This window comes from Grammomys surdaster, unplaced genomic scaffold (genome assembly GCF_004785775.1).
Source record: "Grammomys surdaster isolate TR1022 unplaced genomic scaffold, NIH_TR_1.0 198, whole genome shotgun sequence".
NCBI lineage: Eukaryota > Metazoa > Chordata > Mammalia > Rodentia > Muridae > Grammomys > Grammomys surdaster.
The window spans coordinates 6772517-6789624 of NW_021604643.1; the positions used below are offsets into that span (position 1 = coordinate 6772517).

A 17108-nucleotide genomic window follows, 5' to 3' on the forward strand; every position below is an offset into this window, starting at 1 on the left:
GAGAATAGGTGATCTTTCCATCTTCTGATATTTTCTTCAAATTCTTTCTTCATGAACTTTAAATTCTTGTCATATAGTTCCTTCATTTGCCTGATTGGGATTACACAAAGATATTTTATTATTTTGGCTATTGTAAAATGTGTTTTTCCCCTAATTTCTTTCATGGCCCATTTATCGTTTCTGTGAAGGAAGTCTACTGGTATTGATCAGTATCTTGCTCAGCCATCTTCAGAAACTTCCTCTTGCAAATCACAGGATCTAATACAGTAATCCATAACACTCAATTCTACCTAAATGTGAAAACTTAATCAACTTGCTCCCCTAGGGCTCAGACAAGACTGTGAAAGTGGATGCAGTAAGACTCAGAGGGGATGATTTACTCTAAAGAAAATACTGTCTTTCTAACTCAATAGGATTAGTATACTTGTGAACACATAGAGACTACAGTAGCATTCATAGAGCCTTTCACAGATTCAAATACAGAGAGTCTGAACTGAGAGGGAAAAGTGGATTTCCTTTCATAACCAAGAAGCTATCTCCAACTGACATTAATTTACCTACTTGGTCATGATGGATGATGTCTTTGATATGTTCCTGGTTTAGATCTACAAGTATTTTATTGAATATTTTTGCACAATGTGTATAAGAGAAATCAGTCTGAAATTCTCATTCTTTGTTGATTCTTTGTGTGGTTTAGATATCAAGGTGACTGTGGCCTTATAGAATGAGTTTGGCAGTGTTCCTTCTGTTTCTATTTGGGGGAATAGTTTGAGGGGTATTGAAAATAGCTCTCATTTGAAAAGCTGGTAGAATTCTGAATTAACACAATCAGTTGATATAGAAAGATCAGTCCTCTTCAATGGATTTCATAAGGTCTATTTACTACACTTAAACTGAGGTCCCATGTCGAGTAATAAATGTCCAACACAAAATGAACTAAATAATACCAAGTAGACTTTTTAGTTTTATGTTGCTTTTTTCTATTACTAGTTTTTACATTACAGGTTCTGATCAACTTTGTCTTCTTTTTTTTTTGGATTTTAGTTGGTGTATGTGTGTGTTTGTGTGTATTTTGAGATTTTTTATTATCATGTGGGATTTATCTGCTTATAAAACAGAATATATTGTCATTCATAAATTTAAGTAGCATTTATCTTTCAAATATGTAAGACAATTAGAATTTGAGTCAGAAGATTAACATTTCAGCTTAAAATATTAAGTAATAATTGCTAATGTGCATAGATAAGTATTCCAAAAAAAATAGAAGATAATGGCGATACAATTACTAGGGAGTAGTGTATCATGTCTGTATTCCTATTCCTTTAGAGGCTGAGCCAGAAAGGTAGCAAGTTTAAAGCAAGCTAACACTGAAAGAAAACAAGATCCAGATTGTATACTATGAGCTGACTTAAAATTATGAACATCCTTTGTGATCTATAGGATGCACATTCTTTTCAAGTCATATGGAACATTCACTCAATTAGATGTTTTGTCCTGAAATACATTTCAGTGCTCCACACTGCAAACCATACTCAAAATGTAGTTGTTGTTAACACCAGTTCCCTATTTAAATTGAATACAGAGCTCCACAATTAAGAGGAAGGAAGAGGAGTCACATTGTAAGTACAAAATTGACTCTAATTGGGCACTTTACCAGCTTTCTAGATCTAGCACCAAACTAACTCTCTTGATTGTAGAGAAATTATACTGTGTAGGACTTATTTGCATACTAAGTTTTCTGAAAATATTGGCCAAACTCTCTGGAGTTTTCTACTGAGAGATTCTTCTATTATTATAAAAGAAGATACTTTTAATTTTGAAAATGCTTTTTAAAATGTATATGTTTATAGACATGAATATTATAGGCTATATACATTTTCTATATTTCAGAAACACTAAAAGCACTTAATGATAACACCAATAATATACATACCATTTTAAGATAAAGGCTAAACTAACTTACATTCTTAATGCAAAAGTAACTAATAATCAAGAAATACTTTATTGGAGAAAATTGAACCAATAGTGTACATTTATTTTATATATAATATTATAACAAACAACTTGAGTCATTCTGTTTGTTATAGCCTTCAAAGTCTCTCTCTAGAAAGTGTCTCATTTTAGACCTTATTGGTGAAAAGCGTGTTTCCTCAGATAAAAACTACCATTCTTGAAATAAATTCCCTTTTGTATCTGGCTTTCACTGGTTTCTGTTAAGAGTTCACCTCTCCTTATTTTTTAGGTGCATTAATGATAGTAGTCCCTTGAAGTCAACCATATTTTATTACTTTTACATTATGTGGTTCCCAAGAACTGCAGACAGTCTTGTTATTTTATCATTTTATATAAAGCTTATGAAATAAACTAAGATTTTCCTAATATGTAATAATATATACTTGACACCTAACATTATATTCTGTTCATGTATATGCTTATATTTTTTGTAAGACCAATCAACCAGTCTAAAAGTAGTGAATAATAAGGAATGTTATCACATATAGGTAAATATTTAAGTACTTTATGTCTTTTATTTCTATGAACATGGTTTCAGCATCATCAGAGACAAAACTTTTGGAGAGGCACAGGGATTTGCTTTGGTTGGGACTAAAATTTGGATTTTTTCCTTATCCTATCATTTTACAGGAGAGATACATTCTAGTAAGAACTTTTCCTATGGCCCCTTTCATCTCACTGTTCCTCAGAGTGTAGATGAGGGGATTGAGGAATGGTGTCCCAAGTGTGTACACCAAGGAGATGAACTGATCTTGCTTGGGATGGTAACTGGAGGTGAGGTGCAGGTACATGAAAGCACAGCAGCCATACTGCAACATTACAACAGTGACGTGGGAGGAACAGGTGTTGAAAGCCCTGTGACGGCCAGCTGCTGAGGGCAGTTTGAGTACAGCAGCCACTATCAAGGCATAGGTGATGGCAATGAAAAAGAAATGCACAGCAAAGGCTAGCATGGCTGACACTAGCACAGAGAGCTCATGGTTATGACTTTTGGCACACTCAAGACTGGTGGAGCATCACAAAAGAAGTTCTCTATTCCTCTGTCCTGAGAGAATGGCAGACAGAAGATGAAGACCACAAGCTGTAAGGTCAGGAACAAGCCAATGACCACAGAAGCCACAACCAAGCGAACACAAAGTGTTACAGTCGTAATGAGAGGATACTGAAAGGGATGACAGATGGCAACATATCTGTCATAGGCCATCATAGCCAGGGGGAAGCAATCAGTACTACTAAGTTTAGTGAGAAACACCATCTGAGTGGCACACTTCAGCAGAGTAGTGGTCTCCTCACATTGAAAGTTGTTAGCCAAAATGTGTGGTACCACCACTGCAGTGTAGCACAGTTCTATCCCTGACTGGCTGTTGAGGAAATAGTACGTGGGTGTATATAGACAAGCTTCAGTCTGGGTGGAGAACACAATTAGGATATTCCCAGAGATTATCAATCCATAACCCAGGCTAACTCCAAAGAAGCAGACCATATATAGCTCTGGACATTTTGGATAGGAAAGGAACACAAACTCCATGAACAATGAGTGGTTCTCCCAAGTCACTGAGTCCACAGGCATTCTTTTTGAGTTCAAAAAAACAAATACCTGTCAGATTGATCATTTATCTAATAGACACTGATTTTACTTTACTAATAAATTATCTATTTAGATGCAAGTCATATAAGGACTTGACTTTTTAAAATGTTTGTATTTTTGTGAAATTTGTTCAAATATAAATATATATGCTAATTTCTACTTGCAAACAGTTTGGCAGTGAGACACTATCAACTAACAACATCAGAGATAATATGAATATTCAGAATATGTTTAGAAGGCATAACATAACAAAATTATTTTAGTCAACCCATTATTAAGCGTCAATGAATTCATGCATTGAAAACACTCCAAGTGTGGTAGGGAACAATTTCAACTATTTGTAAACTCACATACTTACTGTTTATAGATTTTGCTTATATGTTTTATTGTTGTTTTCTGGAGCATTAAGTGATATGTGAATGACATACTCACAGATCATCACAAGATATAGAATCAAAAGAAAATGGTGCAATAAAGAAAGTTACTATAAAGGAAATAATAATCTGGCAAAATCAAGTTAGACTTGTCGGAGGTTCAAAGAAGCTGCATAAATGAATGCTTCCACTTTTTTATTTTTATGGGCTTATCCAAACAGGAGAGGCATGATGTCAGAACATTTGTGTTTTAAATTTCATCCTCATACATTAAAAATATGATCAAAACTACTGGAGATCCTAGAAATTTTTTTGTGATTTTCACAGAACATTAGAAGGCCAGTCTAGTGGATTTTTTCCATATTTTCCTTCATTTTCTTATAGAAAATGGGAAATCTAGAGGGAAAATATATTTTCTTTAAAAGCCAAAGGCAAAGGCAAAGGCAAAGGCAAAAAAAGTCTGCCAGCGTAAAAATAACCGTAATTTCAATGAACAGGAGTAGCTCACAAATTGCTCATTATGCTTTTATTCCATAAATCAATTTATATTTAGGAAGACTAATGAGGTATATCTTTTACACTTATTTCAAGTCACCAAACTTTGTTTTTCCTATTGATCAATATGTCTGCTTAAAAGAAATATGTTTTCTAATAACCTATCTCGCCATAAATATTATTTACAGAATACCATGGCAACATCACATGCAACTTGGAAATGTATAGCTCTTTGTATTCTTATATCTAGAGAGTGATCTCTTTTGTATTCATCTTTAATTCTCTTCTGAATTTCAAAAATACTTAATGTAATTGTTCATGATACTTACTCTGAAGGCTGTAGTACAATATCAGTTAGAATAGCAATATGTGAATATGAAATCAATGTTGATTGTGAATAATGTGATTTGTATAATTCTAATAACTTGGTCTATATTGTAAGGAAATATGGAACTTCTATGGATTTCAATTTTTATGTGAAATTAGGGATAATAATTATATATAATTAAAAGTATTATTATGTGTTTAAGTAAGATTATAATATAAACAACTGTAAAAATACACATTAAGTGAAAATTAATAAAATATGACCAACCTATCATCTGCAAGTTTGACAACAACATCTGTATCATTAATGATCATATCATTCTGTAACACCATATGAAATAATGAACAAGTTCTAAACATGAAAATTACACAATGGATAAATAAACATTATTTGAAAATGTAAGTAATTTTACTCCAATTTTAAAAATTATTTCATTGTAAAATATTTTTTCAGGTTCTTATGAAAAATTATATATATATATATATATATGTATATATATATATATATATATATACATATATATACTGTACTATGAGAAAGTTTGTTATATAAGCATATAATATTGTGGCATCTATAATAACAGACATATAAGTGTTCATCTAAGGCCTGTCTGATGATGAAGGGCTTTGATAAAATCCATTCAGAATGATGAGTTTCTGAAAATATTGTTAAAATCCAAAAAACTCATATCATCTTAATAGTGCAGTTAATTCAGTATTCACAAGGAAACAGCAAGTGGTTACAAATTCTTAGTGTTATGAATTTTCTAGTGGTGAAAGGGATTTCAGAAATTATCAGTATATTATTCATTGGATATTTGAATCTTTAAGTAAATTTCTGGCAATCAGGAAATTTTCTATGTACAATTAGTCAACTAAATTTCTCGTTCTTGCTTCAGTATAAGAAGGCAGAATTCCCTGAAATTTCATTTTGTGATCAACGAAAACTGTCATCTATGTGACTTTCTTCTACTCTGTGTCTTCCAGTTACATATTTTCTCTACAAAAGCACTTCAGACATCAAGTACCTATCTATCCATCTTTATGTATACTGCAAAATAATTTAAAAAGAGCATATCTCTAAGATATCCCTATATTCTTGTTTATTTTAACACTTGTCACACATCTAAGTTATAGACCAATCAGAGGTGTTTCACAACTGATAAACGTGTAAAGAAGATATGCTGTATGTGCATAGTAGCTTATTTTTCCTGCATAAAAAGAATTACATCGTGTCACTTGCATGAAAGTGGAGAAAACTGGAAATCACCATCTAAGTGACACAATTAAGTGTCAGAAAGATATGAACTGAATTCTTTCCCTCCATGTGTAGTAATATGATCTGAAAGAAAGACATGAAGCTAGAAAACAGAATATTTAGAAACTAGTAAGATAAATGTGAAGATGATGTGACAGGATTTATAATATTACAAAATGCATCGAATGCATTTAAACATTTATAACTTTGCAATGGAATATATACTTATTTAAAACAACAAAAACACAGAATACAGTATAAATATTAGACAAGTTCATAGTGCTTCTTTATTTATCCTTTTGTTTTTAAATAGAGCTTTAACAGCCTGCTTAGCAGATTCCAAAAAATGTTATTTCTCTAAGCCTGGAAATTCAGTACCTTAGTTCTATATTTCTCTTCACTCACTCTTTGCATTCCAAGTAATACTGAGAGCAAATAACTCTTACACATACCTTTTTGTTTGTAATGCCCAGATAGTGTCTTTTTTAATCTCTAGAAATTTTATATAAATAATTTAAAATTTCTAATGATACTTTCATGTTCTTTGCAACACAGAACATAACTGACACTTGAACTATGAATTTATCACTCCTATTTTATTATGCATTGAAATATCAGACAGGATGCTTGTCAAATGATAAAAAATTACTTGAGAAAATTGTAATGCATGTTGCAAGCAACTTTTCTTTCAGGATAAAAATGACTTTGAGGATTTAGATGTACTTGTTATATTGATTTACTTACTTATATAGTCTCAAGTTGAATATTTTAGGCCACTGTGTGCAATCTTCCCCATCTACTTCGATATGCTGTCACTGAAATTTCATGTGACATTTAATTCCAGGCAACATAAGCTTAAAATAAGCATGTTAGATACCATCTCATTCTCACTCCAGAAACATGATTTTTTTCACAAACACAATACTGTTTGTTTTAATTCTGGGGAATAGAGAAAGGAGTTAAAATTTTAAAGTAAGAATTAAACAAGACATTTTTAATTGAAAATGACTTCTCTCATAGAATGCATTGCAATTCGAATGAGGCCTGATTAGTTTATTCATGGATCATGTTTTCCATGTGCCCTCAATTTCCTCTGACTCCTGCAATATTTCTTCCTTCACTTCCATAAGGCTCTAGAACTCTGAGTAAAAGGCCCCAATTGAGACCTCCAATACAGACTATCTATTTCCATAATGTCTGGCTGTGTGTCTCTGAATTGGTTCTCATCTATGGATAGAGGTAGTCTCTCTGATGCTGACTGCCCAAGGCATCAATATATGAGTATAGCAGAATATCACTAGTAATCATTTTGTTAATTTTTTTTGCCAGTTTTGTTTGCTTCAGCCCTACATTCTGGGCAATCCAGTCTTTAGTTCCTGGCTATGTAGGCAGTGTGAGTCATAGGCTCCCTCTCCTGGTTTGATTCTCAAGTTAAACCGCACATTGGTGGGACACTCCAACAATTTCAGTGTCACGACTGCTTCTCATGATATCTTTCAGGCAGAACATATCGTAGGTTGTAGGATTTGTGGTTGAGTTGTTGTCCAGGTTTCTCTTTTAGTAGCTTGTAGAGTATCCTCCTACAACAAAGAGAATAGAATGTAGGGATGAATGGAACTTAATTAAAAAAATAAATACGTGAGTGGGTGTACTGGCTGGTTTTGCATGTCAACTTGGCACAAGTTGGAGTTATCACAGAGGAAGGAGCCACCCTTGAGAAAATGCCTCTATGATATCCAGCTGTAAGATACCTCAGGTGTATTGGGTCATATGGACCTAGTGGTAGAGCAGCCTGCACAGCAGCCTGGACCTGTTGAAGAGCCTTCTCCTCTTCCTGGCCCCACACAAAGCTAGCAGCTTTCTGAGTCACTTGGTAAATGGCCCTGAGTGATACACCCAAGTAAGGAATGTGCTGTCTCCAAAATCCAAATAAACCCACTAAATATTGTGCTTCTTTCTTGGTGGTGGGAAGGGCCAGGTGCAATAACTTATTTTTTACCTTAGAAGGAATATCTCTGCATGCCCCACATCACTGGACTTCTAAAAATTTCACTGAGGTAGATAGTCCTTGAATTTTGGTTGAATTTATTTCCCATCCTCTGATATGCATATGTGTTACAAATGGGTCCAAAGTGGTTGCTACTTCCTGCTCATTTGTTCAAATCAACATAATGTCATCAACAAAGTGCACCAATGAGATATTTTGTGGAAGAGACAAATGACCAAGATTCCTTCTAATTAAGCTATGACACAGGGCAGGAGAGTTAATATATCCTTGAGGCAAAACTGTAAAGGTATACTGCTGGTCTTGCCAACTGAAAGCAAACTGTTTCTGGTGGTCTTTATGGATAGTTACTAAGAAGAAGGTATTTGCTAGATCAATAACTGCATACCAGGTTTCAGGAGATCTGTTAATTTACGAAAGTAAAGAAACTACATCTGGTACAACAGCTGCAATCAGAGTTAATATCTGATTTAGTTTTCAATAGTCAACTATCATTCTCCATGATACATCTGTCTTCTTGACTGGCCAGATAGGACAGTTAAAGGGAGATGTGGTGGGAACCACCACTCCTGCATCTTTCAAGTCCTTGATAGTGGCAGTAATTTATGCATTTCCTCCAAGAATATGATACTGTTTTGATTCACTATATTTTTTGGCAGAGTCAACTCTAAAGGCTTCCATTTAGCCTTTCCAACCATAATAACCCTCACTCCATAGGTCAGTGAACCAATGTCAGAATTCTGCCAATTACTGAATATATCTATTCCAATTACACATTATGGAACTGGGGAAATGACCACAGGATTCATTTGGGGACAAACTAAACCTACTGTGAGTTGGACAACAGTCAAAACTCCATTAATCACCTGTTCTCCATAAGCCCCTACTTTAACTGGAGGGCCAAAGTGTTTCTTGGGATCGCCTGGGCTCAGCATCAATTCAAAACCAGTATCCAATAGACCTCTGAAAGCCTGATTATTTCTTTTTCCCTTTGTATAGTCCCTCTGGGAGAAGAACTGGAGAAACACTAACAGCAAAACTTTTAGGTGTCTTATCAAGATCCTTCCTCAGGGGAACCTGGCCATCCCTCATTCAAGGGGCTCTGAGTCTGTAAACTGGCTCAAGTCTGGAAACTCACAGGCAGAGATTACCTTTTGCCAATATAGCCTAATACAATAGGTGAGCAAGTGTTCTTGTGATAAACTTGAGCATCTTTGTGGTATATGTCTTGATTTACATCTATTCTCAACTTTATGAGAAACAGTCAAATTAATTTTCAAAGTGAGTGTATAAATTTGCACACCAACCAGGAAAGGTGGAGGATTTTCCTTGCTGCACATCCTCACGAGCATTAGCTGTTGCTTGAGTTTTTGATCATAGCCATACTGGCAAGTGTAATATGAAATCTCAGCATCATTTTGATTTGCATTTTTTTGATGACTAAGAATGTTGTGTGAGGACAAAAAATCAAAATACCTCAGCAGAACCCCCCAGACCACCAACAATTTGCTGAAAACAGCCAAAACAAAAAATAACCAGCTCCTCCTAGGGCAAGGTGACCACGAATGTAAGAATGAAACCAAGACAAACCTTGACAAGTCTAAACATGCCCAAATGAGAAATGGGCCATCTGGTGCTTTTATTCTCCTATCAGAAAGTCTGAGGTTTCATGGCCAAAAATACAAAAAAAATACGAGTCATCATGACCACCAGGAAAAGCTTGCTATGCCCTCCAAAATGATAACTTACACCTATTGCTGATGTTTAAAATATCCAATCAAATGTAACCGCACCAAAATTTCCCGCTCTCCCCCTCCCCCTGCGCCGTTCACTATATAAACTTTAAACTGTCAGAGCTGGATGTCGAAATCCTTCCATTGCATGGAATGTGTTTTCGACCCAAGGGCCCTTGTCAGTAAACTACCTTTTGCTATCTTGCATCAAGCCGATCCCCGTGTTTCCTTGGGTGCGCACAACTCCAGGTGAGAGTGGGGACTCCCCCGGGGGCCCCTTACAGTTGTATACTTCTTTAAGCACTTCTCAGATATTAGAGAGTCTCAAGAATTCTGTCTAGATATATACCCCACACCTAGTACCTGCTTCTGTATTAGGGTTTTCTAGAATCACAGAATTTACAGGTAGTCTCTATATACTAAGCGAATTTGTTGATGACTTATAGTCTGTAGTACAACTCTCCAAAATTGGTCAGCAGCAGACGCTAAGTCCAAGGATCTAGCAGTTGGTCAGTCCCACAAGGCAAGCAGGCAAAGAAGAGTAAGTCTTTCATCTTCCAATGTCCTTATGTAGGTCTCTGGCAGAAAGTATGGCCCAGATTAAAGGTGTGTACCACCACACCTGAATCTGGGATTTACTTTGTCCCAGATGACCTTGAATTCAGAGATCTTCTTGCCTTGATCTCCTGGGATTCATAGCCACTATGCCTCAAGATCTCCATGCCAAGATCCAGGTCAGAAACTTGTATCTCCCATCCTCCAGATCAGGATCACAGGTGAGCCTTCCAGTTCTGGATTGTAGTTCATTCAAGATATAATCAAGTTGACAATCAGGAATAGCTACTGCAATAACTAAATAGAAAAAAATCCATTTAGTTTCTGCTTAACATATGCAGGAGACATAATAAAGCTTATTTCTGTAATTAAGTAAGCTAGTACTTACCATGACTACATGTGTGACTTTTATAAGTGACTGATAGTTAACTTTCATTTCTTAATTAACCTAAACAGTTTATAATCATAGCTTTCATAAGAATAGAATTTTACATTACATTTTAAATGAGTACCATATACTCAATTACTATAAGCAAGAATTTAATCATGTATGCAGTATGTTGTAGCAAATACAACCCTAAATTTCTGTCATAATAAAAATCCCATATCAATCTAAAATATTTGAGACTTGTTGTTTTCTAGTTTAAAATAGATAAAAAATAAGCCACCTTTTTCTATCCCTTTATCCTTCCTTCTCCTCCCATTCACTTTCCCCTTTCTCGCTGCCCCCAACCCCTCACTAGATAGGAGGGAAAGAAAGATAGAGGAGAGAAAGAGAAAGACAGAAAAAGATCCCTGAATCTAATTCCCTTTATTTGGTATCATTCCCCACCTTGACCAATAACAACTGATAACCAAGTCTCTAAAATGACAACACACATCCATATCCCACTGAATGACCAAAAAAAAAAAATCCATCCCACCTCTCTGGAATGAAGGCATTGCCGTCTTTATATTGCTTCCTCCTCTCTAGTAGTGATAGCATCTTTTGAAGAACCTAAGAAATTTGGGAAATTTGCCAAGCCATGGGAGATGTGGCAGTTTCATATGCTGTCCAGGCTGTGTGGCATAGGAAAGTGCAAGGCTTAGCTGAAATCATGGTTGAAGCATTCTGAGAGGCTGGACTATTTGAAGTTAGTTACTTTAAAGCTGTCCTGAACACAATTTTTGAGGAAACAGCAGCTGAGGATGGATCACCTGTGCTATTAGCTATGTCTTCATTGGTGTTTTTTATTCTCTGAAAAAGAGCAAACTTTTAAAAGTAATATTTTAGGGTATTTTTCCATTAAAGCCTGTGTGGAATGTACAGTGTGTAAAAACTAGCTAAAAATATTCTCTACTCTATGTTCAAGGAAATGAAAGGCATCCATCAACCTTATATGTCCGTTTGGATTTTATAACCAAACTGTAATACAAATCTCCATCCATGTTATACAAAAAGATGGAATGGAATAATAATTCATAAGTCCCATGTACCCCAAAAGTTTCACAGAGTGTGCAGAGACATTCATTCCTCAACCAGTTTCTGAGCTGTTCCCATACAGGGGCTTCAGATTCATGTCATTTGTTTTCTTCTTTTCAGCATCTCTTCTTCCATGTCAGCAGCTAAGATTTTCAGGAACACTTCCATGGTCAAATCTAATCCTTATTAACTTTTAAAGAATCTACTGCTCTTCATTTTCTGTAGTAGCAGAAGCATATTCAGATATAAACATAATTTTTATGTCATCAGATGATGGGGTGAGATAAAAAGCCTTACCAAAGCTATGTAAATAAACAGTGTGGATTGAGCCCAGATCATTGCTTTCTCTGTTGTAATTATTCTTATTCCTAGGCTTGGAAGTTTCTAGCCTCCATACACTCTAAAGTTCCAAACTTACTCACACAATCTGGCTTCTCTTAGCCTCTGACTGAATTGCTTTGCTTGGCCTCATACTAACTTTGGCAATATGTTCTAATCTTCTGGTTTCTAATTCTCTTGTTCACTGCCTCCTTGCCTGTCTCTAGCTTGTTCTCTCTGGAACCTGTCTCTGTAAAACTGTCTCATTAAATTTCCATACACACATCACACATACCACCACCTAACCATCTCTCTCTCATTACAGTTAAGCAGCCTCTCTTTCTTGTGATATTTTCATGAGAGTTGGGCATACACTATCTCTGACCCATTCTGTCAAATCTTTCTTTGGCTCATCACTATGTCTGCCCTTCAATTACACATCACTTTCAAGCTTGATGCTTCCTTCTACACTAATAATACTTTCATTAATAGGAAACAAAGGTGTGTGCTAAGAGTGTGTCTATATTCCAGCCATATCACACTATAATTCAGGGTGTGTATGTGTTCTTGTCAGATTATATATACCTAGAAGGTCTTTTTCTGCCATTGCTAACTAGAGCACTCATGTTGCTGGATTAAAATTCCTCTATATCTTCCCCTTTTAAGTTTAATCTAAAAAATGAACATAGTTTAACTTTTGCAACAGAAACAAATATTGATTTCACAAATTAACAGTCTTAATGTCCTTTAGAAGATTCATTGATGTGAAGATCTTTCTTAACTGCATTCCTTCAGAAAAATGTCTATTTCAGCATCAAGGTATTCAATTCTGCCAGTCTGATAAATTATTGTCCTTTTTCAGCCATTGTGTTAAGCTGTCCCTATGCAGGGTTGCAGAAGTCATCTTTCTACATAGTCTTCATTATTGTCTTTCAGCACCTCTTCCTTCTTTGAGTCATGCCTTTCATGTGGAAGTTTCTCTTATTCAGATCACATCTTCATCAATTTTTATGGAACCCATAGTTTTTCATCACCAGTGAAATTACAGACAAAATCCTTTTGCCAACATAACATATTCCCTGACTTTCATTATGATGTTAAAACATCTTTAAAGTATACATGTTGATATAATTCTGTATTTTTATATTTTTCTATAATCCAGTCTCCTTTAGCATTTGTTGTTCCTCCCTTAATGCCATTTAAAAACATTAAAGTTAATAATGTATCTTACAGTGCATTTCTGGGAGTTCTTCTTCCCCTTTCTGTTAATTAGTCATATCCTTTAAGGTATGATTAACTATTTTATAACTGCTTGACTAGTTGGATTGTATGGAATATATGTTCTAATATGCATAAAGCCATTTCATTTAAATGTAATCATATGGAAAGACATTATCTGTATTAATTTGTAAGGGTAGCTTTATAATAACCATCATTTCCAACAAATGTACAATTATAGAATCAGTCTTTTTAGAATCCAAAGCAAAAACACACTAAAAATCTGAATACATATCAGTGTTGTGATATACAAATTATAGTTTTCCAAATTCTGCAAACTGAATCTCATCCATCTACCATATTTCATTTTGCGGATTCCCTTAGTGTTACTTCCAGTAGGTAATAGAATTTGATTATACAAAAACAATTAGGACTTTTTGAAAAAAAATTTCTATGGTTTCTTGCCAAGTAAAGTCAAAATTTCTCTTTAAACTTTTACTGCGAATATGGCTTATGTAGGCTGTGTATTTTTATAAAATTCTGAGGCTTGTAGCACATTTTCTATTAATAATTGGTCAGTTTGTCCAATTACATAGTTATTATAGGCAATACTAGCAGTAGTTTTAATCTCTTTATCCATGGGTTCAAATTGAGCTTTAAAGGTCTAAGAACTTTTGTAGTCTGCATTTGTACTTTGAAAAGCTACAGTTTCAGTTCATACCCATCTCCAATCTGGATCCGACTTTGCCCTATTTATAGCAGATGATAATCCTATGTAAAAGTGTCTCCAGGCCTTTGAATAATCTTTGTGAATGACACAGACAATCTTCCTTGTTCTTTCTACTTATTTCAGGTACTTAAAATTACTAATGTACATTGTATAATAGTAGTCATCAAATTTCATCTGCTTTCATAAATCAGCATATTGACCCTCATCCAACTATTGCCTTTTCATAATATTAGCACCTTTAGAACTATTACAGTTTTCCATAATTGCAGCTTCTTCTTATCACCAAGTCAGCCATTGTAATTGAGAAACACTTTCCAGTACAGCTGATGCTAAATCTTCCCAGTCTTAGGAAAAAAACTTCTGTTTTGGGTATCCCGTGTATTTAATATTTATCTCACATAGGGTGAGTGTGTCCTATACGTCACTATTAATTCTTTAAAATGTTTAAGATCTTGTATTTTAACAGTATTCCAGACTAGTTGTTCAGTTCTTAAGTTTTTACCATTTTCTGGCACTTGTTCCTGGTTAACTCAAAAAGCTAGTTGGGGTGGTTGCCTATCTTCAATTTTGTAAAGAAGTGGTGCTGTAAATTTAATAGGCTGTCTATATTGATCTTCAATTTTATTAGGTACCGTAGTTTCACAGTTAAGTATTTTCTATTTCTGTGCTCCCTCTATGTTTGGTATCTCAGGCCATTTTACTATCATAGCTAACTTTTGTTGTGGCTCAACTTTTCTTGTCCTACAGTTATATTTTTAAACTTTTTTTGAAAGGAAACATACAAAGTTTGCAATTGAAAGTAGGGATAAACTTACTCCCATGGTCAAAGTTACAATAAATTCTGTGATGGCTTTTTTACATAATGTTTCGATCCCCTCAAGTCCTACCCTTGCTTTCAAGGAATCTGAAATGAAGTTTCCCATTTTTTAGTGCACGAAGAGTCTGCTATATAATTAAGATTGGCTTTTGGGATAGCTTACTGTGATTTGTTGTCTCAGAGGCTTCTGTGGTTCCTGAATCTCCCAAGTCTCTTTGGACAACCAGACAGTCTTTAACAACTGACACTCCTCCTGGAGATGATCCCATAAGAACTCCTCTGCAGTTTCTGCCAGATGTCTCCTGTCCTTTCAGACATTTCTCTCATATGTCCTTTGCTTTCTGCATCATTGGTGGGCTTTTCAATCTTTAGTCATGTTGGGTGTCAGATATTGGGAGAATTTTCACTGATCTGACAGTGGTATCAACAATGACACAAGTCTTCTATTATAGTTTGAAGTTTTAGGCCTTTTGCTGGGTCAATCTCCCAGGTACCATTTAGATTTAACCCAATTATTCTAGTCCACAATCTACCACATATCTAAGTCTGTCCCTCTCTGATTCTTTCTTGTCTGCATCTATTTCCATTCATGTCCACTTTTGATTCTCCTGCTTTTGCTTTCTTCTACCTGTGTCACTACTGTGCCCAGAAGTCCTGCCCTATTTCTTTCTACTCCAGTGATTGGCTGTCAGATCTGTATTAGAACCAATCAGTAGTAATATAACCTCTGATACATTCTAGATTGCCATTAGGCAGGTAAAAAATGATGAATTCTTACAAAATAGAAAACCTGGTGATGACCCATAGAAATGACAATACCAAAACCCTACCAGTACAAAATTAACAATTGAAAATACACTAAAAGACTAAAAGATATCACTCAAAAATTGAGTGTCTGACAAACATCTGTAACTCCAACTGTGAGGTCAGCACAATAGGAAACTCACAAGGTTTATTGACTCCAACCTTGCTTAGACACCTCAAGGACCAGGTTCAGGGCAACGTTTATCCTCAAAGAAATAAACATAGCATGGTAGAAGAATTTAGCTGCTGCTATGTTCTACTTTGGCTACAGCACATGCATGAGAGAATGCACCTAAACACATACATGCACATCCACACAGAAACACAAATAAATAAGCAAATCTCTCTTTGTAAAATGCCATCTAGAGCTTAAGATGCAGATCAATAGGGTAGTAAAATAACTGCATAGAATATATGAAGGCATGTACTTGATCCCCAGTAACACAACAGCCAAAGCCAGGAATAGTGGTATAAATTCTAATTCTACCATTCAGGAGGCAGAGTCATGAGGAATAAAGTCAAATATCATGCTCAAAAATGTTTTAAGTTATTACATTTGTCAACTAATTTTACTTGAGTGGCTCTGTTCTAATGGAAAAGGATACTATTATCTATTTTATCTGGGAAAGGTCCATTAAGTAACTAGTGGAGACTTCCACAAGATGCCTTTTTTCTTCTGCATCTCCTCTCTTGAATTCAGATATTCCCTTCTGTCTTTCAATTTTTATCATTAAAATAAAGTAAAATCACAGGGAAACTAATATTTTGGGTGTTTTGCAAAGGATAATTTATCAAGTTCTTCTTATTGGCATGGACACTGACAAAATTCTTTTTCTTTTGAATACTTTTCAGATATAAAATCTTATATATTTTGTAAAACTTCATTTCCAAGCATCCCACATCAATAAAGAAAATATCAAATAACAGAAATTGGAGAAAAGTCTTCTTGACCATTATAAAAACCAAAAGAAAATAAGACCATTCCCTTCATTGAGTTCTTACTATGATATGAATTCTAAATAAAAACTATAATCATAAGGCATACTGCCTGTCTATGAGAAGTAAATAACTTGTGTTTTATCAATCAATGAACTATTCAGTTTTTCTCCACCATATGTACTTATCTTGATACACAGCCTTATCACAACTACAACAGCAAGTAGCCCACAGATGATAACTGGAATAACCAAAAGTATAAATAAAAATAAACCTTTTGCACTAAAAATAAAGAGAAATATGCTTTCTTTTTTCCATTGCATGGTTCCAGCTTCTTTGACGAAAAATCAAGTGTCTGTAGGCATGTGGGTTTATGTCTGGGTCTTCAATTTTGTTCTATGTGTCGACCTGTAAGTTTAGGTATCAATATTATACAGTTTTTAATTGTAATTTATCTGCAGTACAGCTTGAAATC

General features: G+C 34.8%; 1 pseudogene; it reads right to left on the bottom strand.

Annotated features, from left to right (window-relative positions):
• Window positions 1-2624: 2624 nt before the first annotated feature.
• LOC114623374 lies at window positions 2625-3562 on the bottom strand (annotated as a pseudogene).
• Window positions 3563-17108: the final 13546 nt, after the last annotated feature.